The 27,972-nt window shown below is 43.9% G+C and overlaps 1 protein-coding gene and 1 long non-coding RNA gene across 3 annotated transcripts in view; one reads left to right on the top strand and one right to left on the bottom strand.

Moving 5' to 3' along the window:
* Positions 1-5,339: 5,339 nt before the first annotated feature.
* Positions 5,340-8,571, bottom strand: LOC142749923 (uncharacterized). Its single transcript, XR_012882507.1, has 2 exons — positions 8,307-8,571; positions 5,340-5,564 (listed from the first exon to the last, which is right to left on the bottom strand). It is a non-coding gene; the product is annotated as an uncharacterized LOC142749923 (long non-coding RNA).
* The window catches only part of ANXA4 (annexin A4), an 84,305-nt gene continuing 64,711 nt past the window's right edge, over positions 8,379-27,972 (top strand). Inside the window, exon 1 of one of the 2 annotated variants that reach the window (XM_075858518.1) lies at positions 8,379-8,484. The gene's annotated coding sequence lies outside the window, so the exon portion shown is untranslated. Of the gene's footprint in view, positions 8,485-17,455; positions 17,478-27,972 lie in introns of those variants that run through there. The other variant, XM_075858519.1, reaches the window with a different exon arrangement.

The raw sequence follows: 27,972 nt of genomic DNA, 5'->3' as shown, positions 1-27,972 counted from the left end.
ATGGCTAAATACGGCTTTCCCTGGCTATAAAAGATGATCACAGGGTTAGAGAAGCCAAACCCATGTTGATCAGCCAATTGCTTTGCCAGCTTCTTACATGGCTTTGTCATTGTGAGACAAACCCTTAAAGTTAGAGCTTAGATTGGCGGGTGTTTTTTTGGTCATTTGTGTTGCTGCAAGAAAACTAGACCATATACCGCATACATTGCTAAACTGGAAAATAAAAAGACAGGGTAACCATATTGGTCTTCTGCTAACTCCTACAAGCTCTAAGATTTTTGTGTAAGCCATTGCTGTCGGCACATGGTGATCCTACTGTTCTGTATTACAGAGCAATAGGCTCCATGTGCTGCTAAGTGATGCTACCGCATGACATCACATTCTACCCAAAAAGTGATGCTTCTAAGAGAGAATTGAACATGTCGTGGTTTTGTGTCTGTGACAAAAACCTCTTATGAAATTGTACAGTATGAACCCATAGATTCCAACACAGACCCATAATACCGCCAGTCCGTGAGGCGTCATGCTTAGTGCTCTAGTACAACCTGGTGAGATAACATGTCTTCAAAGACATTTTTTTTTAGACATTTCAGACAGTCCTTACATGGAACATAAAAGATTTATGATGCATATACAATATTCATTTAGAGCAGGCAGACAGGTGTCCACATTAGAGTATATCCTGGTGAGGCCTGACCAACAATAAAAAAACATTAAAGACAATGAGCTGGGAAACAACTAATATGAGGGGAGCTAAGCAATTGGTATTATTAATGGGATAAACAAATTAAATATAAATGTGGGTGAATCAATATGTAATGAGCTGGCAACAACTGTACGGCCTTGTTTATAAAATAAGCGGACCATTCTACAACCTTTGCATGGTAAAGTTTTTACTTTTTACTATTCTTGGCAGCTTAATAGGTGCTCAACACATTTGCCTCTAGATTCGGTGTATACACGCAAAAAATACTATTCGCATATATGTCTAACAAGTCCATAGACGGAATACATTTGGCTGGATACATCAGTATACAGTATATCTCCTCTGTAATGAAACGCATAATCTACTACGTTTTCAATACAACTATACCGCACAATATGCATTTTTTTCAATGCGGTCAATGGCAGGTGTATGCAACTCTATAGTCATACAGTTACATACGACTGGGTCATATGGTCAGTTTAGCTTTTTCAATGTTACTGCCAAATGTAATGCCCAAACACGATAATAACCTAGCCTAAGAAATACAGTATACCCTTACTTTTCAACTGCAAAATACCCTAAAAGTCTTCATCTTTAACAAAACAAATTTTAAAGAGAACCTTTCACCTGCCCATACACGTACAGCTGAGTGCTGCATGTAATGGGGAGGGCTGCACAAACCCTGTCTCACTTTACATTTTTTTCCTATCTTCCTCCGTTATTTAAATATCGGTGCTGTTATATTTGGCGCCTGATATGTAAATAATACCCTGAAATGTCAATGGGGCATTTCTACCTAACTAAATGGCAAGGAGACGTGATCTCTTCGCTCTGACACTGTCCAATCAGCTACGGGCGGCTAAAAACGGCCGAAAAATCTGAAGCAGAACGCCTCCAAACATCTGCCCATTGATTTCAATGGGAAAAACTGAATTTCTGTTCCGACGGGCCGTTTTTTTACGCAGCTGTTATGAAAAAAAGTTGTGAAAGAGAAGTGCATGTCACTTCTTGGGCCGTTTTTGTAGCGTTTTTTCATAGACTCTATTGAAAACAGCTCCAAAAATGGCCATAAAAAACGCAGCGAAAATTGCGAGTGGCTTAAAAAACGCCTGAAAATCAGGAGCTATTTTCCCTTGAAAACAGCTCTGTATTTTCAGACGTTTTTGAGTTTGTGTGTGAACATACCCTTAGGGCAGGGGTCTCAAACTCGTCCGGGTAAGTGGGCCGCATATAGAAAAAATGGGAAGTTGACGGGCCGCATTACTTTCAAATTTGATACAATACAAAATTATTGTTAATCAATTAGTTATTTGAACTACTATAACACTATATTACTAGAATAATAATACTACATTACTATAATAATAGCGCTAGGTTTAAAATTTGAGATATTTCTCCACATGCTTATTTCAACAATCCAGCTTTCCAGTTTAAGTGTCGCTAAATGCAGTCCGGCGGCTCAGTTAGCACACATGTCAAGATTGGGCAGCCCCTTTTTAGATAGTGCCGCAGTGCCCTCTGTGGATGCTGCCGCAGTGCCCTCTGTGGATGCTGCCGCAGTGCCCTCTGTGGATAATGCAACACACCCCTAGATAAGGCCACAGTGCCCTCTGTAGATAAGGCCACAGTGCCCTCTGTAGATAAGGCCACAGTGCCCTCTGTAGATAAGGCCACAGTGCCCTCTGTAGATAATGCAACACACCCCTAGATAATGCCAGTGTCCTCTTCAGATACTGTCACACACCCACTTGTAGATAACGCCACAGTGCCCTCTGTAGAGGCTGCCACAGTGCCCTCTGTAGAGGCTGCCACAGTGCCCTCTGTAGAGGCTGCCACAGTGCCCTCTGTAGAGGCTGCCACAGTGCCCTCTGTAGAGGCTGCCAAAGTGCCCTCTGTAGAGGCTGCCAAAGTGCCCTCTGTAGAGGCTGCCCCAGTGCCATCTGTAGAGGCTGCCCCAGTGATGTCAGGGGCTTGCCCAGAGCTGGAGTCCCAGGCAGAGCGCTAGTAGGCTCTTCCTGGGACTCCAGCTGTGCTCCTGACATCACTGGGACTCCTGCTCTGGGGAAGCCCCTGACATCATTGTCGATGTATGAACAGCGATGTCAGAGGCTTCCCCAGAGTCCCGGAGCAGAGCCGATAATAGCGCCCTACAGAGTGCCCTCTGTAGAGGCTGCCACAGTGCCCTCTGTAGAGGCTACCAAAGTGCCCTCTGTAGAGGCTGCTAAAGTGCCCTCTGTAGAGGCTGCCCCAGTGCCCTCTGTAGAGGCTGCCCCAGTGCCATCTGTAGAGGCTGCCCCAGTGATGTCAGGGGCTTGCCCAGAGCTGGAGTCCCAGGCAGAGCGCTAGTAGGCTCTTCCTGGGACTCCAGCTGTGCTCCTGACATCACTGGGACTCCTGCTCTGGGGAAGCCCCTGACATCATTGTCGATGTATGAACAGCGATGTCAGAGGCTTCCCCAGAGTCCCGGAGCAGAGCCGATAATAGCGCTCTGCCCGGGACTCCGCTCTGGGGAAGACCCTGACACACTGTCCATATATGGGCAGCGATGTCAGGGAAATCCATAGAGTCCCGGAGCAGAGCCGACACCAGCGCTCTGCTCGGGACTCCGGCTCTGGGGAAGCCCCAGACATCGCTGTTCATATGTGGACAGCGATGTCAGGGAATTCCACAGAGTCCAGGAGCAGAGCCGACACCAGCGCTCTGCTCCGCTCTGGGCAAGACCCTGACACACTGTCCATATATGGGCAGCGATGTCAGGGAATTCCACAGAGTCCCGGAGCAGAGCCGACACCAGCGCTCTGCTCGGGACTCCGGCTCTGGGGAAGCCCCAGACATCGCTGTTCATATGTGGACAGCGATGTCAGGGAATTCCACAGAGTCCAGGAGCAGAGCCGACACCAGCGCTCTGCTCCGCTCTGGGCAAGACCCTGACACACTGTCCATATATGGGCAGCGATGTCAGGGAATTCCACAGAGTCCCGGAGCAGAGCCGACACCAGCTCTCTGCTCGGGACTCCGGCTCTGGGGAAGCCCCAGACATCGCTGTTCATATGTGGACAGCGATGTCAGGGAATTCCACAGAGTCCAGGAGCAGAGCCGACACCAGCGCTCTGCTCCGCTCTGGGCAAGACCCTGACACACTGTCCATATATGGGCAGCGATGTCAGGGAATTCCACAGAGTCCCGGAGCAGAGCCGACACCAGCGCTCTGCTCGGGACTCCGGCTCTGGGGAAGCCCCAGACATCGCTGTTCATATGTGGACAGCGATGTCAGGGAATTCCAGAGTCTCGGAGCAGAGCCGATACTAGCGGCTCTGTGTCCCGCGGGCCGCAGATGACAGCCCCAGGGGCCGCATGCGGCCCGCGGGCCGCGTGCTTGAGGCCCCTGCCTTAGGGTATATTTCCACACAAAGGATATGCTGCGGAATTTCTGCAACAGGAAATCTGCAGCGGAATCTCAAAAAACGCAAGTAATTAAGTCACAAAAACCTGCAGCAAATAGTGCGTTTCTGCAGCGCATATTGCTGTGGAAACAATGCGGTTTTTCTATGGTTTTACCTGCGGATTTAGTGTCAAACAATGATTATAGCAAGTATATGTTCACCGGCGAATTTTCAGCGGTTTTTACTGCGCAAACACTGTAAAAACTGCAACAAAAAAAAAACATCTGTTGCAGAATGAATGCTCTCTATTGAAGTCTATGGGCCAAAAATGGAGCATCTTAGCACAGAACCTGGAGCATAAATGGATATGCTGCGGAATTGAAAGTTGCAACATAAAACACTTTCACACGACTGTTCTTTTCCACACCGTGTGGATGAGATTTGCTAAATTTAATTTACTTTGCTGCTACTGCAGAATTTCCATGCAGAATTCTATTATGGAAATTCTGCAGCGTTTATGCTACGTGGGAACCTAGGCTTACAGGCCATTTAGCAGACACATGCTGTTTTATGAAAACCTGTATCTGCTGTTTATCAGACATAGTATATATAGCCTTCCATAAACAGCACAGCAGTCTTCATTCTGCCAATATATTGGTGTGGAGTTTAAATTCTCTTCCATGTGGGCCTATTTTTCCAAAATGTAATAATAAAAATATATTGACTTGGCGACCTATGGGTGTGAACAGAGGGCTCTCGAACTATAAGGGTATGTGCACACGGTAGCAGGCTTTTACGTCTGAAATGACAGACTGTTATTTTCAGGAGAAAACAGCTGCCTCGTTTCAGCCGTAATTGCTCCTCGTATTTTGCGAGGCTTCTCTAACAGCCGTAAATTTTGAGCTGCTCTTCATTGAGTTCAATGAAGAACGGCTCAAATTACGTCTGAAAGAAGTGTCCTGCACTTCTTTTGACGAGGCTGTATTTTTACGCGTCGTCGTTTGACAGCTGTCAAACGACGACGCGTAAATGACAGGTCGTCTGCACAGTACGTCGGAAAACCCATTCAAATGAATGGGCAGATGTTTGCCGACGTATTGTAGCTGTATTTTCAGACGTAAAACGAGGCATAATACGCCTCGTTTACGCCTGAAAATAGGTCGTGTGAACCCAGCCTTAGCGGGCTTCAACCAGTAACAATATAAAATAAATTGTAACAACCAAATGTATTATTGACAGGAAACCGTATGTGTGGTAAAGGTGAGGTCAACTAACGCTTTATTTACAAGGAGCAGAACCTTTTCAGCTTGATATTTATCTATCCAGTATTTAATCATCCAGAATAAAGACGCCATCTCGTATATATGCCAAACAGTTTGTAGGTGGTCATGTCCTAGTTGTTCAGTCAAATGAATTCCGGCTGTGAACAAGGTTCTCGCTCCTGCCAGATGTGACTTCTGAAATCAAATATACAACTATAAACACAAAGAGAAATAAAAATGTAAAAATACAATAATATGGCAACAATCAGGCCGGGTTCCCACGTAGCGTGAACGCTGCTGAATTTTCCGCAACGGAATTGTGTGCGGAAATTCTGCAGCATTTACAGTAGCGGCAAAGAGGATGAGATTTAGAAAATCTCATGCCCACGCTGCGGAATTTAATTCAGTCAATTTATGTTGATACTCTGTTGCGGGTTTTACACATTGAATTCAATGGGGATGCAAAACCTGCAACAGAAATCCAAGTGTTGCGACTTTTGCTGCGTAATCGCAGCGATTATGCCGCAAAAATCTCGACTCCAGAAAAAAAATAAAAAATCATACTTATTTAGAATGCCCTCCTTCTTCCTGCAGTCCAGCCTCCTGGGATGACGTTTTATCCCACATGACCGCTGCAGCCAATCACAGGCTGCAGGTAGGGTCACATGGCCTGCAACGCCATCATAGGGGGCCGGAGCGGACATGAAAGGAGGGGTTAAGTATGAGCGCTTTTTTACGCAGCGGAAATTCTGTCCGAAAAACCACACCACAATGTGGTGCGATTTTTTTCAGACGGAAGGTGCTACGGATTCCAGGTCGGATACGCTGCGTGATTTTTACGCTGCGTATCCGACCTGTGGGAACCCGGCTGTAGGGAAGCAGGTGTGATCCCACTGAACAAAAGTCTCCCCAGAGCAGCAGTATATAAGCACTCCCTACTCCCACCCCAAATGACATCATCTGGCCAATAGGGCATCGTAGAAAGCATGTACAATTTATTCCTTTCCCCCCTCTGATGTACCCTCAGTCAGAAGGTACCTGCATTATGTTAATGGTCTTAGATATTTATAAACACATCCTGTCAATCTTTAAAATGACCCATCAATGGGGGGGGGGGGTGACTTTTTATAAATTATCAGGGACTGAATTGTTTGGCCTTGACATTTTATTTTTCAGAGAATCATGGTAGCGAAAAAAAGCTAAAAGCATGGTTAGGCCATGTTCACATGGAGTTTTTTGCAGGCATAAAAATCTGCCTCAAAATTCTTTCAGGGGCAAATATGCTGCAAAAACCCTTCTTCTGCCTCTCAATGATTTCAATGGGAGGTAAAAAACTGAACCGCGGGAAGAAAGAGAATGTCGCTTTTTTTTCCAGCGAGTGTTTTCTTCTCAGGAAAAAAAAACACCTCCGCCTCCCATTAATATCAATGGGAGGCAATTTTTTTGGCACGGTTTCCGCATCAAAAAAGGCGCCAAACATCTCTGTGTGAACTAGCTTTTATAATGGTAGTCATGGTGACGGATGTCATCATAACTATAAACCACCTGTTTGTTGAAAGGTGGAAGATTTGTTGCAGAAAATTCATGTGAATGGGGTTGTTTCTACAGCATTGATTTCTGCAGTCTCCATTCAGAAGAATGGGAGATACCCTAAGGGTATGTTCACACAGGCTATTTTCGGCCGTTTGTCGGGCCGTAAATGGCCAAAAAATTGGAAGCAGAACGCCTCCAAAAATCAGCCTATTGATTGCAATGGGAAAAACGGTGTTCTGTTCCAACAGGCCATTTTTTTACGTGGCTGTTTTGAAAAATGGCCGCGTAAAAAAACGGCAGCGAAAAAGAAGTGCAGGTCACTTCTTGGGACGTTTTTGGAGCCGTTTTTTATTGACTCTATTGAGGGACCTCAAGGAGTTGTCTCAGGATGACAACCCCTGTCTATATGTACAATTATGGACGTCAGATAGGGAGGGTTCCTCTGGTTGATATTAGATGCTGGACCCACGGCTATATTTAAAAAAAACAAAAAACATAAAACGAAGAGATTCCACAGCACAGGACCGCAACTGGGTGAACACCTCAAATTGGACCTGGTCCACGGTCCTCAATATCAGGCAGACAAGAAATGGACAGAGGCAGCACTTCCAAAAAGTAATGTCGCACGGGTGAATAAATTGCTGATACTTTTTGGAAGTGCTGCCTCTGTCCATATTTTTTTTAAAAAAAGGCTCCTTTGTAAGACCCCATGCACACGAATGTGCTTTTGCGGGCGCAATTCCCCCGAAAATCCACGGGAGAATTGCGGCCCATTCATTTCTATGGGCCCATGCACACGAGCATGGTCTCCACGGTCCGTGCATGGCCCAGGAGCCCGGACCGCAGAAAGAACAGACATGTCTTATTACGGCCGTGTACTGCGGTCCAGGCTCATAGAAATTAATGCACGCGATTTACGGGCGGCCCGCGGGTGACACACCTCGGCCGTCCGACCCGAAAATCACGGTCGTGTGCATGAGGCCTTAGACCATATAAGCAGTTGATGCCCCGTGGTTGCGTATGGGGGGGGGGCAGCACAGATGGCCTGCTCCCTTTTTTTTTTTGTCGCTACTGTGGTGTCTAAGGGATTAAATGGTATATGGAATATGATTGGTTGCCAAGAGCAACATTAGTGGGAAATAACTTTTTGGAAAAAACCCTCCTCTACTGTATTTTTTAATGCAGCATGACTCCAACTGTAAGAAAATAAAATAAACCCAAAAACTATATAGAAAATTGCATGTCAAAGCGGTGTATAAAGTTCTTACATGCTCTAAACACCGGGCTAATGTTTCTGCGTGTGTAAACCCTGCCTTGTTCTAAGCTCTCACTGAAGGTTTGACCATTCACCCCATTGTCTTCCAGGACCGATTCCTTACATTACAGCTTCCTATACTGCAACTACCCAGCAGAAAGCTTTACCATAGTTGCACAATAGCAGGGAAACTCCATGCTGACATGAGGAACTGTTATAGTAGGAGGGACGCACATCCACCACACCCAGGCCTAGGAGAACCGTCACCTCCCAACCAGGCAGCTTTCACTTATAAACCGTGAACATCTCGGGAAGGTTCCTGTGCTGGGCCTGGCATTGTCTGAGGTAAGTCTGGGGACTTGTGTGTTTCACAGCAGCACAGAGGTGGAACAGCTATGTCAGGACTAGGGTTTAATAGCTATCTGGACCGAGTGGGTAACTTAGTTGCGTATTCTGTAGCGTCTCCTCAAACATTTAGTGTGTGTGCACATACCCTTATACAGATGTAGCAGTGCTGAATGAGTCTAAACTTTCTGTTGTTCATTGGAAAATATTGTTTCCTGCTGTCCTATAAAAAAACATGGTTAACACTAAAATTACCAAACCCAGCTCTGCTTCATCTTTACATATTCATGCTAGGGCTATATGTTGTTAAATTGAACTCGCACTTATTAGTATTAATGACCGCTTTGAAAAATGTTACTACCGCTGCTTTTCTTCCGTGTTCAGTGACGTGAGTTGTACAATGTGCGTTACAAGTCACGTCACTTTCCTTCCTGTCACTTCTTTTTATTTACATAGAAGTCCATGCTAATGTCACGTGATTACCGTGCAGAACTTCCTCAGCAGTGCGAGCATAATGAACCTCTGCGTTGTCATGCAGCTGTTAGGGCTCGTTCACACGTAGCTGAATTGCTGCATATTTTTTGTCCGGTATTGCGGACAGAAAATATGCAGCAGAATACAGTAGTAGCAAAGTGGGTGAAACTTAAACAAATCTCACCCACACACTGCGTAAAGCTTCCTTGCAGAAATTGACCTGCGGTGCGTATTTTTTGTACCGCGGCATGTCCATTCTTTCTGTGGAAAGTGGACTGAATTGCTGCGTTTTTCAGAGATCTCAACATCCCCCAGCATGGGGAAAAACGCAGCAATTTCCGCACCGTGTTCTGCAGTAATAACCACAGGAAATGGTGTGTTTTTTCCGCTGCGGAATTCTTCTAGTTTCTACGGAATTGCTGCAGAAGTTTTCTGCAGCAATACCGTTACGTGTGGACAAGCCCGGATGGTTCCGGTTCTGCACCAAAACTAGTCCTAACGTTAACCTCAAATTATGTGGGTCTCGTGTGAATGATTCTCGGCTCCGCTGCAGCTCATCTTGGTTATGGACTAGATTACATGGCTGTATATGAAGTCCACACGCGGGGGTAGATGTATTAATACTACGCCAGTCTTAATAAAAAGCAATCTAGAGTAAGATGTGACTTATATTTATTAAGAGGCATGCCTCCCTATAAATTTGTTGCATCTTTGAATGAACATGCCACACTAATAAAATCTACAGTAGCCAGGAGTTGGCGTAGATTTCTCTTTTATGATCTATGCCAGTTTCTGACCCCAGTGGCCCCCTTCCTCTAAGCTTTGTCTGCTTTTTATAAAAAGTTGCGAGAGCACAGGGTATGATATTTGCGACATTTTTATGACAGAAAACCTGGCGCTGAAATGTTAACTTTCCCCCATGGTGTGTGTGTGTGGGGGTATGCTCACACGGCGAACGAAAAACGACTGTAAAATACGGAGCTGATTTCATGGGAAAACAGCCTCTGATATTCAGTATTTTTTGATGCGTTGTTTTTGTTTTTTTACCGTTTTTGGAGCTGTTTTTCTATTGACAATGAAAAACGGCTCAAGAAGCGACAAACGGCTGCGTAAAAAAACGCCCCATGGGAATTGAAATCAATGGGCAGATGTTTGGAAACGTTTAGCCTCCGTATTTTTAGCCGTTTTTCGGGGCGTTTACGGACCGAAAAACGTCTGAAAATAAACAGTGTGATCCTTAGGCCATATTCACACGAGCGTGTTCGATCCAGGATATACGGTCCGTGTGTCGGCAGTATTTCCCGGACCGAACACACTGCAGGGAGCCTGGCTCCTAGCATCATAATTATCTATGACGCTGTCACTGCCTCGCTGCATGAAAACTGTCCCGTACTCCAAACATGATTACGTACGGGACCGTTTTCTGCAGCGAGGCAGAGAAGACTCCTAGCATAATGGATAACTATGATGCTAGGAGCCCGGCTCCCTGCAGTGTTTTCGGTCCGGTAAATACTGCCGGCATACGGTCTGTACATCACGGACCGAACGCACTCGTGTGAATCCGACCTTAGTGTTGTTAACATGTAAACCAGCTCCACAAGAAGGCCTCATTTTGTTTTAATGGGGCAACCTGCAGGCTTACCCTACCACAACCCATTGGCCAGTCATTCACATGGTTTGGCCCACTCTCCCTTTATAATCCAAAAATGTAATCGCGTTCATGTAGCTTGATTTAATGAACCATTAACGTTACTTGGTGCTTTTGAGGAAATGTGTGAATTAGTTATGTTTTATATAACTCCGATCAAGAAACCACCTCAGTATTCTTATCGTGAATAGCGGCCTATATATTATATATGAGCGTGTTACCATTGCTCAGTGTTAGGTGTGGTTCAGTGAAGGACGTGGTGAATGCCCTGGGGCGGACAGTACACAGCAGTGGGTGGGGATCTGCCAGAATAAGTTCAATGCTCTGTGTCATGTGTAGAATGTACAATGCGGTCTGTGTACACTGTCAATACTTACTTAGTTGTGGGCTAATCAATATTACCTGTAGTCCAGAACACAAGGAGGAGGTGTCAGAACTATTTAAGGGGGTTTTTATTGGGGGTATTCCCTAAAAATTAAATTTTGTACAAGTTGCAAAACAACCAGAAAGAGTTTGGTTTCTTACAACTATAATTCACTGTTTGCATGTATGCCTTAGGCCTGATTCACACGAACGCTGCGCATCTCGGACGTGAAAAACTGCAGTTTTTGACGTCCGAGGTGCATCCGTTCTCAGCGCTGCGGGACGCGATGTCACGCATCCACCATAGGAGAGTCTATGGAGTGATGTGTGAAAAGATAGGACATGTCCTATTTTCTCACGGAGCCTTCACACGGTCCGTTGAACGGCCACATTGAATTACATAGGTCCGTGGGACGGCCGCTGTTTCAACGGCCGTCCCACGGACGTTTAACTCGTTCGTGTGAAACAGGCCTTAAGGTTGGGTTCACATAGGGGCATTGATGTAATTGGAAACTAAGCTAGACTAGGCTCTCCGAATACTTATGTAAGCTGTTGCTACTTAAACATATGAATGCCATTCTTTTAAGTTAGAGCATATTCACATGCAGCAGATTTGCTGCAGAAATTTCTGCAATATAAAATCTATTTCATACATGTTTCTGCAACATGTGCATTTATTTCTGCAAGTCCCATTCAAATACATGGGACAGTCGCAGAAATTTCTGCACCAAATCTGCCGTGTGTGAATACCCTTAGGCCATGTTCACGCGGGATTTTTATACTGATTTTGCACACAAAATCCACGTGCGAAACGTTCACAAACCGCGACTGACTAATTTCAGAGGGAAACCATTCCGTGCTTCCTACGGCGCACCCTTAAATAATACATTAGGTGATTGAATAAATGACAATTCCCTAAAATAATCTTACATTTCCCTATGCTTGTTCTGGAGACCCTCAGTATAGTTGGCACATAACCCATATAATATGATTGCATCTGTTGTAACCCCTTGGCTCACAGACGTATAAGCGATAACAGGTTCACAGATTGGCACACGTCCCTCTGGTCAATATTAATTCACAAGCTGATTGTTAGAGGTTGACATGGGAATATGTGGCATTTATTAATAGCCAGGCCAGTTATAAAGAGTATCTGTATCTCAACGTAAGGTTTTACATAATTGTACAGACAAACCTCTATTAGTAGGTGACCAAACTGACCACAAGAGCATGGAGAGCCAATGTGATCACCTCTGGCAGAGGGATCTATGGTTTGGCAGCTTCCCATACTCCTCTCTGCAGTACCCAACAAGCTCCTTGTTAAATAATTATAATGGGAATCTCGGTTGTTAAACAGCATTTCAATTGGCTGGGGCTTGTAAAATTTTGTAGCAAAATAGGTGAATTACAGGGACATGTAGATGCCTGTACAACATGTTCTTAAACCTCTCACAGTAACTCGGCTTTGTTAAAAGTCCAAGATACATGGCATCTTCTGCCATACTGAGGAAGGATGTACCTCAATGTAACTGGATTCACACGGGACGGAATTGCAGCATTTGAAAGGCTGAAATACGCGGGGAACATCCAGAAAAGAATGGGCATGCTGCAGTTTAAAAAAAAAAAAAAAAAATTGCAGCATGCCCTGATTTCCGTCCGGAAAATGTTTTGCAGCATGTGGATGAGATTGGTTCAAATCTCCTCCGCATGGCTGGTACTGTAATCTGCTGGGGATTTTCTGCATGGAAATTGCACACGGTAATTCCGCAGCATTTGCGTCCTGTGTGAATCCAGCCTTAGGCCGGATTCACACGAGCGTGTGCGTTTTGCGCGCGCAAAAGGTCCTCTAAAGCTCCATGTGTCATGATCATATGGTGCGCGGCTGCGTGATTTTCGCGCAGCCGCCATCATGATGACACTCTGTTTTTATGTTTGTAAACAGAAAAGCACGTGGTGCTTTTCGGTTTTCATTCATGGTTTTGACTACTGTAGCGCGCATCACACAGAAGTGCGTCCGTGTGCCGTGCGCGGTTTTCACGTACCCAATGACTTCAATGGGTGCGTGATGCGCGAAAAACGGGCAAATATAGGACATGTCGTGAGTTTTACGCAGCTGACATACGCTGCGTGAAAATCACGGACAGTCTGAACGGCCCCATTCACTAACATAGGTCCGTGCGACGCAGGTGAAAATCACGCGCGTAGCACGGACGTATTATACGTTAGTCTGAATAAGCCCTTAGGTGGCTGTTCATTATGGTGCAGTGCTAGGCAACCCCCTACTGCAGCATTCGGTTGCACACATTATACTGCTCAAAGGCTATAGGATGTTACCTGACAAAAAAAGGGCCAAATTATAGGGAAGGCACATGGGGCATGTGCCCTGGGGCCTCCACCACCCGCTTACTGTTCTGTGATCTTATTCAGTTAGGAAGATGTAGATCTATTTTGACGTAGACTTTTAGTAAAGAGGTCCAAGTGCTTGCGTGCAACTACCTCATAAATATGACTGTGAAAGGGGGTGATGTGGGATGAAGGTCCTTGCCAAACTTTTTGCCCTAAAGCATTACCAAACCCTGCCAAGAAAAATTGTTTAGCCAATGTTGCAAATTGCCCCATTACAACATTCTTTCATGGATTATTTGACCATCCAAGCTCTTTAGCCTATGTGGCCAAATTAAATTACTCGGTCGTCCTTTAACCCCTTGCAGTCACAGCCACTTTTCGTTTTTTTACTCCCCGCCCTCTAAGAGCCATAACTTTATCTTTTTATTTTTCTGTCAGTGGAGTGGTGCCAGGCGGAGTTGTTGTTTCTATTGCCATTATTTAAAATACCATATAATGTACTGGGAAGCTGCAAATTTTTTGTTGGGTGGAAATGGGGAAAAAAAACTGATTCCTCCATTTTTTCTTTTTGAGTATTGTTTTTACATCTTTCACCGTGCTGTAAAAACGTCACTTTATTCTGCTGGTCAGAAAGATTACGGCGATACCAAACTTAATATAGTTTTTTTTTTTTTAGTTAAAACTTTTTTTTGTGTTGTCACATTCTGAAAGTCCTAACCTTATTGTTTTTCTTAGATTTGAGCGATGTGATGGCTTTTTTTTTTTTTCGGGATGAGCTGTCTAGACAAATGTACATAAATTTGAAGAATTCACTAGATTATTAATTATTTATTTTTTTTAACTTCTATTTGACTGACAGATAATTGCATGATAATACGCCTAAGGGTATGTGCACACACACTAATTACGTCCGTAATTGACGTACGTATTTCGGCCGCAATTACCGGACCGAACACAGTGCAGGGAGCCGGGCTCCTAGCATCATAGTTATGTACGATGCTAGGAGTCCCTGCCTCGCTGCAGGACAACTGTCCCGTACTGTAATCATGTTTTCAGTACGGGACAGTTGTCCTGCAGCGAGGCAGGGACTCCTAGCATCGTACATAAATATGATGCTAGGAGCCCGGCTCCCTGCACTGTGTTCGGTCCGGTACTTGCGGCCGAAATACGTCCGTCAATTACGGACGTAATTAGTATGTGTGTGCACATACCCTTATTCAAACAAGCATGTCAAATCAGCCGTGAAAAACAGCCATGTTTCAAGGCCGATTCGCACCCGTACGGGAACCCATTTTCTCTGATCCCTGATAGACTTGAGTCTATTGAGGGATCCTTGAAAATTGCCAAAAATAGGACATGTACTATTTTTTATTTCACGGGCCCTTCACACGGTTCATTAAAACAACGGCCATGTTAATTAATACACCCTTCATGGCTGCACGATTTTGCAGATAACGAGCCGTTTTACCCGCAAGAACTCATTAACAGGCTATTTGACAGCTGTGCCGAACATGGTGCCGGCGCAGATGTTGGCTGCATCGCGGCCGGGTCTTCTCTGTTTGGACTTACCCTAAGGCCGAATTCAGATGACCGAACGTGAAGTGGTCTCTGATCAGGTGATTGTTGTGACAGCCTGTCCAGAATTATTTAATGTAAAAAAAACAAAAACACTTTTTTTTTTATTTTGTCAACATTTTTCTCTATAAATCAATTTGTCTATCTGCTACCCGGCAACTTTGGCCACGCACGACACAGGTCGACCAGCCAAAGATCGCTATGTCCCGTAGCCTACATTGCATGCCCGGTAAAAAAAAAAACAATTTCTGCTGTATATTGATGCTGATTCTAACGCGGGTTCCACGACAAAATCAGCACCAAAAAAGTGTGTGCATTGGGCCTTAAGTTGACGTTAGATGTGACGGATTCACTGCAAATTTTACCTGCGGATTTGCGCAGGCAAGTTTTCAGCGGATTACAGTACAAGGCAAGTAGATGCGATTTTACAAAATTCATCTGCATGCTGCAGATATTTTACACGCCAGATTTTCAAATCTTTGATATGTCGTTAAATTAATACCTTGGGGTCTACTTTCCATAAAATAATTGTTTGCGGTGACAAAGGGGTTTTCCAGTCCACAAAAATTGATGGCCTATCCTCAGGATAAGGCCTTATTCACACGACCGGGTTTCCCGGCCGTGTGATGGCATTTCAAAAAAACGCCGTCACATGACCACAGTAGGAGCAATAGACCCCAAATGGGGCTATTCACACAACCTTCTTTTTTTTTTTTTTATTGACGGCCTGGTAAACTGGGCCATCAAAAAATAGGATATGCCCTATTTTCGGCCGTTCTCCCGGCCCCCATATAAGTCTTTGGGATCGGATAATACACGCCATCATTTGAATGAGTTCCGAGTGAAGGCCGTGTCTTACGTCGCTCTCTCTCTCCTCCTCACAGTGCGAAGTGCACTTGAGGAGGAGGGTGAATCCCCAATCCCTGGCCACAGCTTCGGTAACACTGTGGCCGTGGATTGGGGATTCCGCTCCAGGAGAATTCCTTGACTTCACTGTCCATATATGGACACAGTGACATCAAGGACTTCTGAAGAGGATCCCCACCGCTGTGGCCGGGGATTCTGATCCAGGAGAAGTCCCTGCCTTCACTGTCCATATATGGACACAGCGACTTCTGAAGCGGAATCCCCACCGCTGTGGCTGTGGATTCAGATCCAGGAGAAGTCTCTCACTTCACTGTCCATATATATGGACAGTGAAGTGAGGGACTTCTCCTGGAGCCGTCCCCTATAGGAAGGTAGGGGGGGTGCCATCTATGGGGGTGACTATACAAGGGGGCTGTGTGGCATTACCTATGGGGGGGTTGGGGTACTACCTACAGGGGGGGCTGTGTGGCGCTACCTACAGGGTGGGGGGGCTGTGTGGCGCTACCTACAGGGTGGGGGGGTTGTGTGGTGCTACCTACAGGGGGGGGGGGAAGGCTCTGTGGCGCTACCTACAGGGGGGGGGAGGCTCTGTGGCGCGGAAGCAGGTAAGGAAAGAGAGCAAAAGAGAATAACCAGACTGATTGGTGACTTGACTAAAAGAATCAAGAGGTTACAGATATTTCAGTACATTTTGAGAATATCTTAAAATATGATGCAGCGATCTCATATGAGATCTCGGATGCGCCAGTGGTAACATAACGCATAGGTGAAAACATCAGATGGGATGTTTTTACAATGAATAATTATTAATCTTTTATAATTAATATGGTCGCACATATAGGTATGACAGGTTATCGCTAAATCAATGCATATTATATAAGTTTCATGCACGATCTGCATTAAATACCCTTATATGTACACAATATACGATCTACCATAAATATACAGAACAACATTCTATATCTTATATCTTGTTGTCAGGGTAATGTCCAATATCTTATCTTAGAACCTTTATAATGCTTATGCTAACACATATACTGTAGCTACGATGTATGCTACCATTCTATTCATGCTATATACATTCTATGCATGTTATCTTCAGGCTAACGCTACACCCTTATCTGCAAACTGTATACGACCTACCATAAAATTCGGATAACTGGTAGTGACGATAGAAGATGGGATATTGCAAACTCTGTTGTGTTTGAAATTTTATATATATATATATATATATATATATATATATATTGCCATAAGCAAATAAACGCTAAGTTTTTATAGTCTGTCAGCTTTCAGTGAGCATACTCTTGCAAATTGTGATGATTCCTTCTTTCTGATGTTGAGCAAAGAATCCCTTCTGCAACATGCCCTCTGACGTATCGTCATACATGTCCTCCAGGATGCGCAAAATCCGCTCACATGTCCTGTCTCTTATTGGTTGCAAAAACACTGTCTTTCTGGCTTTGTCCTCTGTTGTATTAAGAGCTAAATCCGCTTTTAGATTTGGGACCACATTACACTGTCGAGCACATTCGATCCGTTAAACTTTAGTAGATTTAATCGAGCTCCCGCCGGTATCATTGGATGTGTTGGGCTGCGGAATAATGTTGCTCCTTCGATCGTATCTGCATCCATCCTGCTGACTAGCGCCAAGTTGTAATAATGGAGGCAGAGGCTTTTATTTAGGCAGAAGTTGCAAACCACTTGAAACCGCAGTGAGGTAATGACAAATATGCGGTCTTGATGTTATAATGGAGACAGACTCACATTATTCGTCTTGTGCAAAAGTTGAAAACAATTGTGTGGCGTTATTACAAAAGTCTAACTTCTTTATATTCTGGATCTGTGCAATTGTTTAGTATCTCAGTCCTAGTGCACCACAGTGTTTCACTTTACTGGAGATGTTCACTTGCATTACTCTTCGGGTATGTTCACACTACTTATTTACGGATGTAATTCTGGCGTTTTCCGCCTCGATTTACGTCCGAAAATGCGGCTCGATTGCGTAGGCAAACATCTGCCCATTCATTTGAATGGGTCTTACGATGTTCTGTTCCGACGGTCATTTTTTTTTTACGCCCCGCTGTCAAAAGGCGGAGCGTAAATAGACGCCCGCGTCAAAGAAGTGCCTGTCACTTCTTCAGATGTTAAATGGAGCCGTTTTCCATGGACTCCATGGAAAAACAGCTCCATTTACGTCCGTAATTGACGCAGCGAAAAAGCGCCTCAACATGCCATGACGGCTGAAATTACAGAGCTGTTTTCTCCTGAAAACAGCCCTGTAATTTCAGCCGTAACGGACGCTGCCCTTAGGGTATGTTCACACGGCAGCGTCTATGCTGACCGATCCAGTGCTGCAACTTCAGCCTAGACATCACCATCTCTATGGGTTACACTTGTGTGGGCGAGTTGGGTGGAAAAGCTGTGAGCTGAACTAGCATTCAGCTACCGTGATTTGTAAGTGTTTTAGCAGCTTTTCACTATATACACAGATAAGTTTGATATGCAATTACTCTGTAAGGCTGGATTCACACGAGCGTGGCGTTTTTGCGCACGCAAAAAACGTGCCGTTTTGCCTGTGCAAAAGCCACTTAACAGCTCCGTGGGGGCATCAGCATAATGACACTCCGTTTGGATGTTTGTAAACAGAAAAGCACGTGGTGCTTTTCTGTTTTCATTCATCCTTTTGACAGCTGTTGCGCGAATCACGCAGTTCGCATGGAAGTGCTGCCGTGCGGCATGCGTGGTTTTCACGCACCCATTGACTTCAATGGGTGCGTGATTCGCGCAAAACGGCCAAAGAATGGACATGTCGTGACTTTTTTTTTTTTTTTTCCAGCGAACTCCCGCTGAGTAAAAATTACGGACATGTCTGCACGGCCGCATAGACTAATATAGGTCCGTGCAACACGCGTGAAAATCACGCGCGTTGCACGGACGTTATTCCCGTTCGTCTGAATAAAGCCTAAGGCTGGATTCACACGAGCATGTTACGTCCGTAATGGACGGAACGTATTTCGGCCGCAAGTCCTGGACCGAACACACTGCAGGGAGCCGGGCTCCTAGCATCATAGTTATGTACGACGCTAGGAATCCCTGCCTCGCTGCAGGACATCTGTCCCGTACTGTAATCATGTCTTCAGTACGGGACAGTAGATCCATGGAGAGGCAGGGACTCCTAGCGTCGTACATAACTATGATGCTAGGAGCCCGGCTCCCTGCAGTGTGTTCGGTCCGGGACTTGCGGCCGAAATACGTTCCGTCCATTACGGGCGTAACATGCTCGTGTGAATCCAGCCTAACTCTCTGGGGAGACGGTTGTACTCCATTTCATGAAGACTGGTTTTTGTCTTGACACTTTTCGAACCATTCAATAAATCTACCATAAAGCAAGCACAGATAAAGAAAACAAATTTAAAATTGTTATAAAAAGTTAAATCACAAATTGTGACAAATTTTGTTACGTTTTGTGACTTTCTCATCGCCCATCAAATCTGAGAAGTGGTCTTCCTGGAGATGTAGTTTAGGTCAAATTTATTAATTGAGGTAAGGGAAAATTGCCACATTTATGGCTCAAATCTACACCAACTTATAGCAGGCTTAGAAATATTTTTTGTTGCTTGTCTGAGAGGTCTAAAAGCGACAAATCTATTAAAAGGCAAATACTTAAATCTAATTAATCAAACAGATATTACATGTGAGATGTGTAGCAGAAATCCTTCCAGAGAGCTGCACATGTTAACATACGCTAATGAGGGCGTTATTCAGATGAACATGTGTCAAAGAAGACGTTAAAGACAGAAGTTTTTCACGGCTGATTTGCCCCCGTGTGGGACTTGTGTTCACGGATATCTGTGAAAACTGACAAAAATAGGACGTCCTATTTATTTATTTATTTTTAATGGGCCTTTCACACGGTGCGTCAAAACAACGGCCATGTAAACTGCCCCATAGAAATACATGCAGCCATGTGACGGCCGTTAAAAACAAACGTCCGTCACACTGACTATTTCAACGCTCGTCAGAATAAGGCCCTCGTCTCATACACATCCATAATACATAGGACTTATTCACACGAACTTGTTAAACGTCCATGTGACGGCCATTGAAACAACGTCCATCACACGGACCAATATAATTCAATGTGGCCGTTCACGCGGCTGTTGTTTCAACGGACCGTGGGAAGGGTCCGTGAGAAAATAGGATATGTCCTATTATTTATTTATTTTTTCACGCATTCTTCCATAGACTCTAGTCTATGGGGGTGCGTTATATCACGTCCCGCAGAGCACAGATGCACCTCGGACATGCAAAAACTCAGTTTTTCACATCCAAGTTTCGCAGCGCCCGTGTGAATCTAGCCTTAAAGTCAATCTTTCACCTGCCCATACATGTGCAGCATGTAATGGGCAGGGCTGCACAAACCATGGGGAACTTTTTTTTTTTTTTTTCTTCCTTCCCTCCTCCGTTATTTAGAGATCGGTGTCGTTCTATTTTGCGCCCGATTATTTAACCCCTTTAGGACACAGCCTGTTTTGGCCTTGTGGACACAGCCTATTTTTTCAAATCTGACATGTGTCACTTTATGTGGTAATAACTCCGGAATGCTTTTACCTATCCAAGCGATTCTGAGATTGTTTTCTCGTGACATATTGTACTTTATGTTAGTGAAAAAATTTGGTCGATAAATTCAATATTTATTTGTGAAAAACTTCAAATTTTAGCAAAAATTTGCAAAAATTTGCATTTTTCTAAATTTAAATGTATTTGCTTGTGAAACAGATAGTAATACCACACAAAATAGTTACTAGTTAACATCCCCTATATGTCTACTTTATGTTTGCATCATTTTTTTTCACGTACTTTTATTTTTCTAGGACGTTACAAGGCTTAGAACTTTAGCAGCAATTTCTCATATTTTCAATAAAATTTCAAAAGGCTATTTTTTCAGGGACCAGTTCAGTTCTGAAGTGGCTTTGAGGGCCTTATATATTAGAAAGTCCCCATAAATCACCCCATTTTGAAAACTGCACCCCTCAAGGTATTCAAAACCACATTCAGAAAATATTTTAACCCTTTAGGCGTTTCACAGGAATTAAGGCAAAGTAGAGGTGAAATTTACAAATTTCATTTTTTTTGCCGAAATTCATTTGTAATAAAAAAAAATCTGTAACACAGAAGGTTTTACCAGGGAAACGCAACTCAATATTTATTGCCCAGATTCTGCAGATTTTAGAAATATCCAACATGTGGCCCTAGTGTCCTAATGGACTGAAACACAGGCCTCAGAAGCAAAGGAGCAGCTAGTGGATTTCGGGGCCTCCTTTTTTTAGGAATATATTTTAGGCACCATGTCAGGTTTGAGGCGGTCTTGTGGTACCTAAACAGCCGAAACCCCTCCAAAGTGACCCCATTTTGGAAACTACACCCCTCAAGGCATTTTTCTAGGGGTATAGATAGCATATTGACCCCACAGTTTTTTTGCAGAATTTAGTGGAATTAGTCTGTGAAGATGAAAATCACCTATTTTTCTGTGGAAACATAGAATTTTTTCATTTTTACAAGGAATAAAGGAGAAAAAGCACCCCAAAATTTGTAAAGCAATTTCTCCCGATTACGGCAATACCCCATATGTGGTCGTAAACTGATGTTTGGACCCACAGCAGGGCTCAGGAGGGAAGGAGCGCCTTTTGGATTTTGGAGCGCAGATTTTGCTGGATTGGTTTTCAGTGCCATGTCGGGTTTGCAACGCCCCGGAGGGACCAAAACAGTGTAAACCCCCCAAAAGTGACCCCATTTTGGAATCTACACCCCTCAAGGAATTTTTCTAGGGGTATAGTGAGATTTTGGCCCCTCAGGATCTTTTTTAGAGCTAAGGTGACCAAAAAACAGCGATTTTGGCGCTTTAAATTCTTTATTTATTACAGCGTTCACCGTGCGCAATAAATTACGTTTTAATTTATTCTGCCGGTCGGTACGATTATGGCGATACCATATGTGTATAGATTTTTTTACGTTTTGCAGCGTTTGCACAATAAAATTAAGTTTCTATAAAATAATTTATTTTCTGGGACACGCTATTTTGAGCCGTAACGTTTTTATTTTTTCGTCAAAAAAGCTGTGGGAGGTCTTGTTTTTTGCGGGACGGGTTGTAGTTTTTATTGGTACCATTTTGGGGTAAATGCGACTTTTTGATCACTTTTTATTCTAAATCTTGGGAGGGGTGGTGACCAAAAAATAGCGATGCTGACAGTTTTCCGTTTATTTTGTTTGCGGCGTTCACCGTGCGGAAAAATTAACATTATAGTTTCATAGATTGGGTCGTTACGAACGCGGCGATACCAAATATGTGTACTTTTTTTTTAACGTTTTCATTTTTTCCCTATAATAAATGACTTATTATAGGAAAACAAAACCTTTTATAAAACATTTTTATTAACTTTTTTTTACTTTTTACACTTTATATTTTTGTTTATTAACTTTTCTTTTACTTTTTACACTTTCTTTTTTGACCTGCAGCTCTGATCGCTGCTAGAATACATTACACTACCTAGGTAGTGTAACGTATTCCAACTGTCAGTGTGACGTCACAGTCACTCTGACAGTTGGTCTACGAGGATCAACAGAGGCTGATCCTCATAGGCTGACATACATGGCAGACCTGGGGGCCGTTGTCTGGCCCCCGGGTGCCATCACAAGCATCAGAAGCCCCCACGATTGCATGGGGGCTGCTGATGCGCTACAAACCCGCTACATGCGGAGATCGCAATCGAGCCCCGCATGTAACGGGTTAATTGCCAAAATCAGCGGCGATGAGCCGCTGATCGGCAACACTGGAGAGTGTCAGCTGTCGGGGACAGCTGATCTCCAAGTTCCCGATGCACACTGTCGCCGACAGTGTGCATCGGGAACGGCACAGTGACTTTCTGTCAGGAAGCCTATCAGGACCAGCCGAAGGTTGGTCCTGATGGGCTTCTGTCCATGGCAGACCCGGAAGCCATTGTTTGGCTTCCGTTTGCCATACTAACTATCGGCAGACCCCGCGATTTCGGACGGGGGTCTGCCGATATGTTAGAAACCCCTAAAATTCGGCGATTGCACCCGATCGCCGAATTTAAGGGGTTAATGCGCCGAAATCAGCGGCAAAGGACCGCTGGCCGGCAAGAGGGGAGTGTCAGCTGTCGGCGACAGCTGACCTCCTGGTTCCCGGTGCACACTGTCGCCGACAGTGTGCACCGGGATTAACTCAGTAACTGTACGTCCTCGTGCGGGAAGTAACTTCCCGCAACGACGTACAGTTACGTCCTGGTGCGGGTAGGGGTTAAATAACCCCCTGAACTGTCAATGGGACGTGTAATGGAAAGGGGGCGTGTTACTATGGCTGTGACACTGTCCAATCAGCTACGGACAGTGCCACAGCAAGAGCTGGAGAGAGGAGAGCGTGTGTGCGCGCGCATGCCCAGCTCGGAGCTGCTTTTAAAACGGCCCAATGGGCAGATGTTTGGACGTTTTTCGGTCTGAAAAACAGCCAAAAATAAGCTGCGTGAACATGCCCTAAGAAGAGTTTCTAAACAAAGGGCTGATCACAAAGTGATCCCCCTTGCTGGAACCCCTCGTGGTTAGTTGTAGGGCTTTTTAATTTCCCTGCAGCGCCACCACAGGGCAAATTAAGTAGTACACAGTGCCCACTTAAATCAATGCGTTGTCTGTAATGCAAGATAGATCTTCCACAATGAGAAACTCTTTACCTCAATCATGGGCCGAAATATATTAGATTGAAATTTGTATTGGGTATGTCATCTGATACCCACCCTCCAGTAATCTATCCAAATCATAGGTAATCGATAGTGTGTGTGTGTGTGTGTGTGTATAACACAAGAGACCATGCTTTGTATGCTCAAAATCCTTCTCTGCCGTTTATTCATCAAACAATTACAATATTCTCTTTCGAAGTAGGAGCCGCATGATTCCAGCCAATCCTTTTACAATGTTTACAATATGACATTAATTTGGCCAATAGCCTATAATGACTATGTTTTGTCCTGAACCAATTATACACTTACATGACGTCTGAAGTGTGAAACTATGCGTTCCAAAAATATACCGTGTCATAGATGCTAGGAGTCAGACTACCCCCTCCCTTATATTAAACCAACCTCTTCTCCAGACTGACCCCTCCCTACGCGATCTTTCTCTAGACGCTCAGGGATGATTGGCTCCTTATCACACAAAAATAATAAAAACATTCAACTAGAGAACACATAACATAGAATTGTTTCAAGACCCCTGCTGACATAGATATTTTAGCTTTTTAAAGCAATCATAATTTATTAATCTCAAAATGGCTCCTTCAGGCCACAAGATGGATTCCTACTATCCAAAATGGTCGCCACCATACAAGATGGAGTCTATGCAAGATGTAAACATTTTAATCACTGACACTTTTTGTAGCTGTTCCCCCACTCTGACCAAGAAATTTGGGCCCCTTTCTATTAATTCAGAATTCCCTATGGGGTATATGAAAATGGGTTGTCTGAAGTGGACAACTCATTTTAAGTACATGAGCCCAAGATTTAAAAAAAATAAAAAAATCTATGGGGGCAGCCTGACTGTCCCATAATGTTTGCTATTCGTGTAAACTAGGATAAGACATACTGGATTTCAATATGCTCAATCCTTTGTTCCCCAGGAGATATTATCTCTCGCTGTTGCTCAGCAGATCCAAGAATGGAGGAAGTCTAGGGTTTAGGAGAACTAACCATTGATCCAAATGAGTGCTCAGTCCAGACTCCTAGCTAGAAGTGGGGTATCGGTAGTGGTCGCACCCGGGCCCTGGCACAGATTTTGCATTGGTTCAGTCAACCGCGATCTAAAATCTATGACCTGCTTATATTAATCCAAAGATCTTCTGCATCACAATAAAGGATGGCTAATTCCTCTGGGTTTATTGGGTGATCATTAGTGAAATTTAAAAAATTGTGTTTAATTCTAATCTATGGGCGGGCACGTCAAAAAATTGGATCATTTTGCTCCTCTATATTTTTATATATATCCTTAATAGTCAAAAATATATGGAAAAACTCCCATGTATTTAAAAAAAACTATCTTTTTTTGTAAACTATCAAGGGGGTATTAAATGCTGCCTATAGTTGGACTGTAGGTGACCTTTTAATCGGACTGAGGACATGAAAGAAATGTCTGATCTTTGAAAATGTTAACCACTGCAAAGGAAAATGGCAAAATGAGACAAACTTGGCAAAAAGCTCCCATATCAGAGTTTCAACTACACTCGATTATTTGCATTCTTGATGATGATTCAGTGTATGGTGAGCGTCTATGTATGGGGGGATTCCAATGTACTAAACAAATAAGAAAGATGGCGGGAATAAAATTATTATCTTGGGGCTAATTGTAATGCAAATAGGAAGCAACATTATTTAAATGACTCGAGTTTAACCCTTGGAGTCTCCTCCTTGTGTTTTTTTTTTTTGTTTTTTTTTTGTACCTTCATAAAATCTTTATATTGTAACTTTGAACGGGCAGGATCAAGGTCAGTGGAGGCACCTGGACAAAACTAGTATGTAATGGCCCTGGCAGAATGTGTGGGGCGTACAATTGAAGGAAAAGATGGAAATGCGTAGTTACATTACCATATTGTGCCTTTAATAATACTACCAAATTATAGTGTCCTATAGGGCCATACAGCACACACATAATAGTGTCAAGTAGCGCCCACACAATAGTGCTAGAATGAGAACGCGGTTAGCGCCATGACATAAGTTCGACAGAGCAGATTGCCTGTGGTGGGGATGGGATAGTTCAAGCCCCTAGACTATAAAGGTCCCAGGTCAGTTGCCCCTTTTGTCCATGCTGTAAAATGGCCATGGACCATCGTTCTAGGTAGTAAATACAACAGAGCGTACAATAATCAATACGCCTTCATTCCAGCCCTTAAATGTTCTAAAGTGTAAACTCCATGATAATCTTTATTTTCTCCAGTAAAAACCCATTCATACCTTCATAAATCTCATTCACCCATTGGATTAGTGACTGTGCAGTTTTAGACCACGATGTGGTTAAGACGTATCTTTTTTTGATCTTGGGGAGGGGAAAATCTCCGTATTGGAAACTACACGTGATCTCAAAAGGAAACCATTTCAGGAACGTTTCCTAAAACAAAGCAAAAAACGCCCTCTATCTCTGTAAAAGCCAGGTGTACAAACATAATTTTTATTTTATCTTTTACTTCTCAGTGGATTTTTCCGTTAAGTCCCCTGTCAATACACCCTTAAAATGCATTCATAAGTGTGCTTTCACACGTAGCGTATTTCGGAGAAAGGCCTTTTTTTTTTTTTTTTTTTTTTTTTACTGCTGTTTTTCGCAACAACAAAAAAACGCTACAGACAGACGTTTGCTGGAAGTTAATGACTGAATATTGAACGCCCTATGAACAGTTCATTGGTTTTTTACCATGCATTCTTTGGCTCAGTGGCGTTTTTTGCAAAAAGTTGGTTTGGCAATTTTTCAGGCAGCTAGTGGCCTTTTCTTCCATAGATCTTTAGGTCCGAATCTCAGACACAGTAGTGGACTAAAGAGAGGAGATACAGCAGACTTTTCTTTTATACATTTCCTTCCTTTTGGTGTGTTTGTGTTATCTTGGCCTTTTTATATTGTTTGGGTTGTTTTTTTTTTTTGACTAATCCAAAAACCTGCATATGTAAGGCTTTGTTCACATCTGCTTTGGGGTCCCGTTCTGACGTTCCGTCGGAGGTTTCCGTCAGACCGACTGGTCGACTACGCTATTGCTTCCGGCAAAACGACGGGTCCAGTGCACAACAGACAAAACGGAAACCATGGGCACCGGATCCGTCACCATTGAAATCAATGGTGATGGAAACGGAAACCTCTGGTTTCCGTCGGTGTCACTTTGTGTCTGCTCAGGGTCCCGTTCTGATGGAAACCTCCGACGGAACGTCAGAACGGGACCCCAACGCTGATGTGAACGAAGCCTCAATGTGTGTTTTGTTTTATTTGAATGACTTTTTTTTTTGTAAAGGTGTTAGCGACGCATGATTTATTTTGAAAAACAAAGGAATCTTTTAAATTGCATGATTTATTGAATCACATGATTTGCATAGTAAAAAATGCAACTTAAAAAAAACGCATGTACGATTTAAAAAACAAAACAAAAAAAATACCACAAAGTGTGTGTGAAGAGCACGTAAGGTCTTGTTCACACTGTGCAGATTTTGCATGTATTTTTTTAAGCCAAAACTAGGAACGGAGCCTACACTGAGGAAATTATATCCGCTCTAAAGGAAGTCCTTAAAGAGGCTCTGTCACCAGATTTTGCAGCCCCTATCTGCTATTGCAGCAGATCAGCGTTGCAATGTAGATTATTTTTAAAAAAACGAGCCTTTTTGGCCAAGTTATGACCATTTTTGTATTTATGTAAATGAGGCTTGCAAAAGTCCAACTGGGCGTGTATTGTGTGTGTACATCGGGGCGTGTTTACTTCTTTTACTAGCTGGGCGTTAGGAATGGGAGTGTATGATGCTGACGAATCAGCATCATCCACTTCTGTTCGTTAACGCCCAGCTTCTGGCAGTGCAGACACACAGCGTGTTCTCGAGAGATCACGCTGTGACGTCACTCACTTCCTGCCCCAGGTCCTCCATCGTGTCCTCCACATCGGCACCAGAGGCTACAGTTGATTCTGCAGCAGCAGCAGCGTTTGCAGGTAAGTAGCTACATCGACTTACCTGCAAACGCCGATGCTGCTGCAGAATCAACTGTAGCCTCTGGTGCCGATGTGTCCTCGCTCGTCCGACACGATGCAGGACCTGTGAGTGACGACACAGCGTGATCTCTCGAGAACACGGCTGTGTCTGCACTGCCAGAAGCTGGGCGTTCTGAAGAGAAGTGGATGATACTTCTCGTCAGAACGCCCAGCTAGTAAAAGAAGTAAAAACGCCCCGATGTACGCACATAATACACGCCCAGTTGGACTTTAGCAAGCCTCATTTGCATAAATACAAAAATGGTCAGAACTTGGCCAAAAATGCTTATCTACATTGCAGCGCCGATCTGCTGCAATAGCAGATAGGGGTTGCAAAATCTGGTGACAGAGGCTCTTTAAAGTGTCTCCTCTTTTGGATCCAATTCTGGTTTTGGCTGCATTGTGTGAACAAGACCTAAGGGTTGTCCCAACTAGG

Source organism: Rhinoderma darwinii, chromosome 3 (genome assembly GCF_050947455.1).
Source record: "Rhinoderma darwinii isolate aRhiDar2 chromosome 3, aRhiDar2.hap1, whole genome shotgun sequence".
In the NCBI taxonomy this organism is placed as follows: Eukaryota; Metazoa; Chordata; class Amphibia; order Anura; family Rhinodermatidae; genus Rhinoderma; species Rhinoderma darwinii.
The sequence above is the reverse complement of the archived record's forward strand: the minus strand, read 5'-3'. Positions and strand labels throughout refer to the sequence as shown.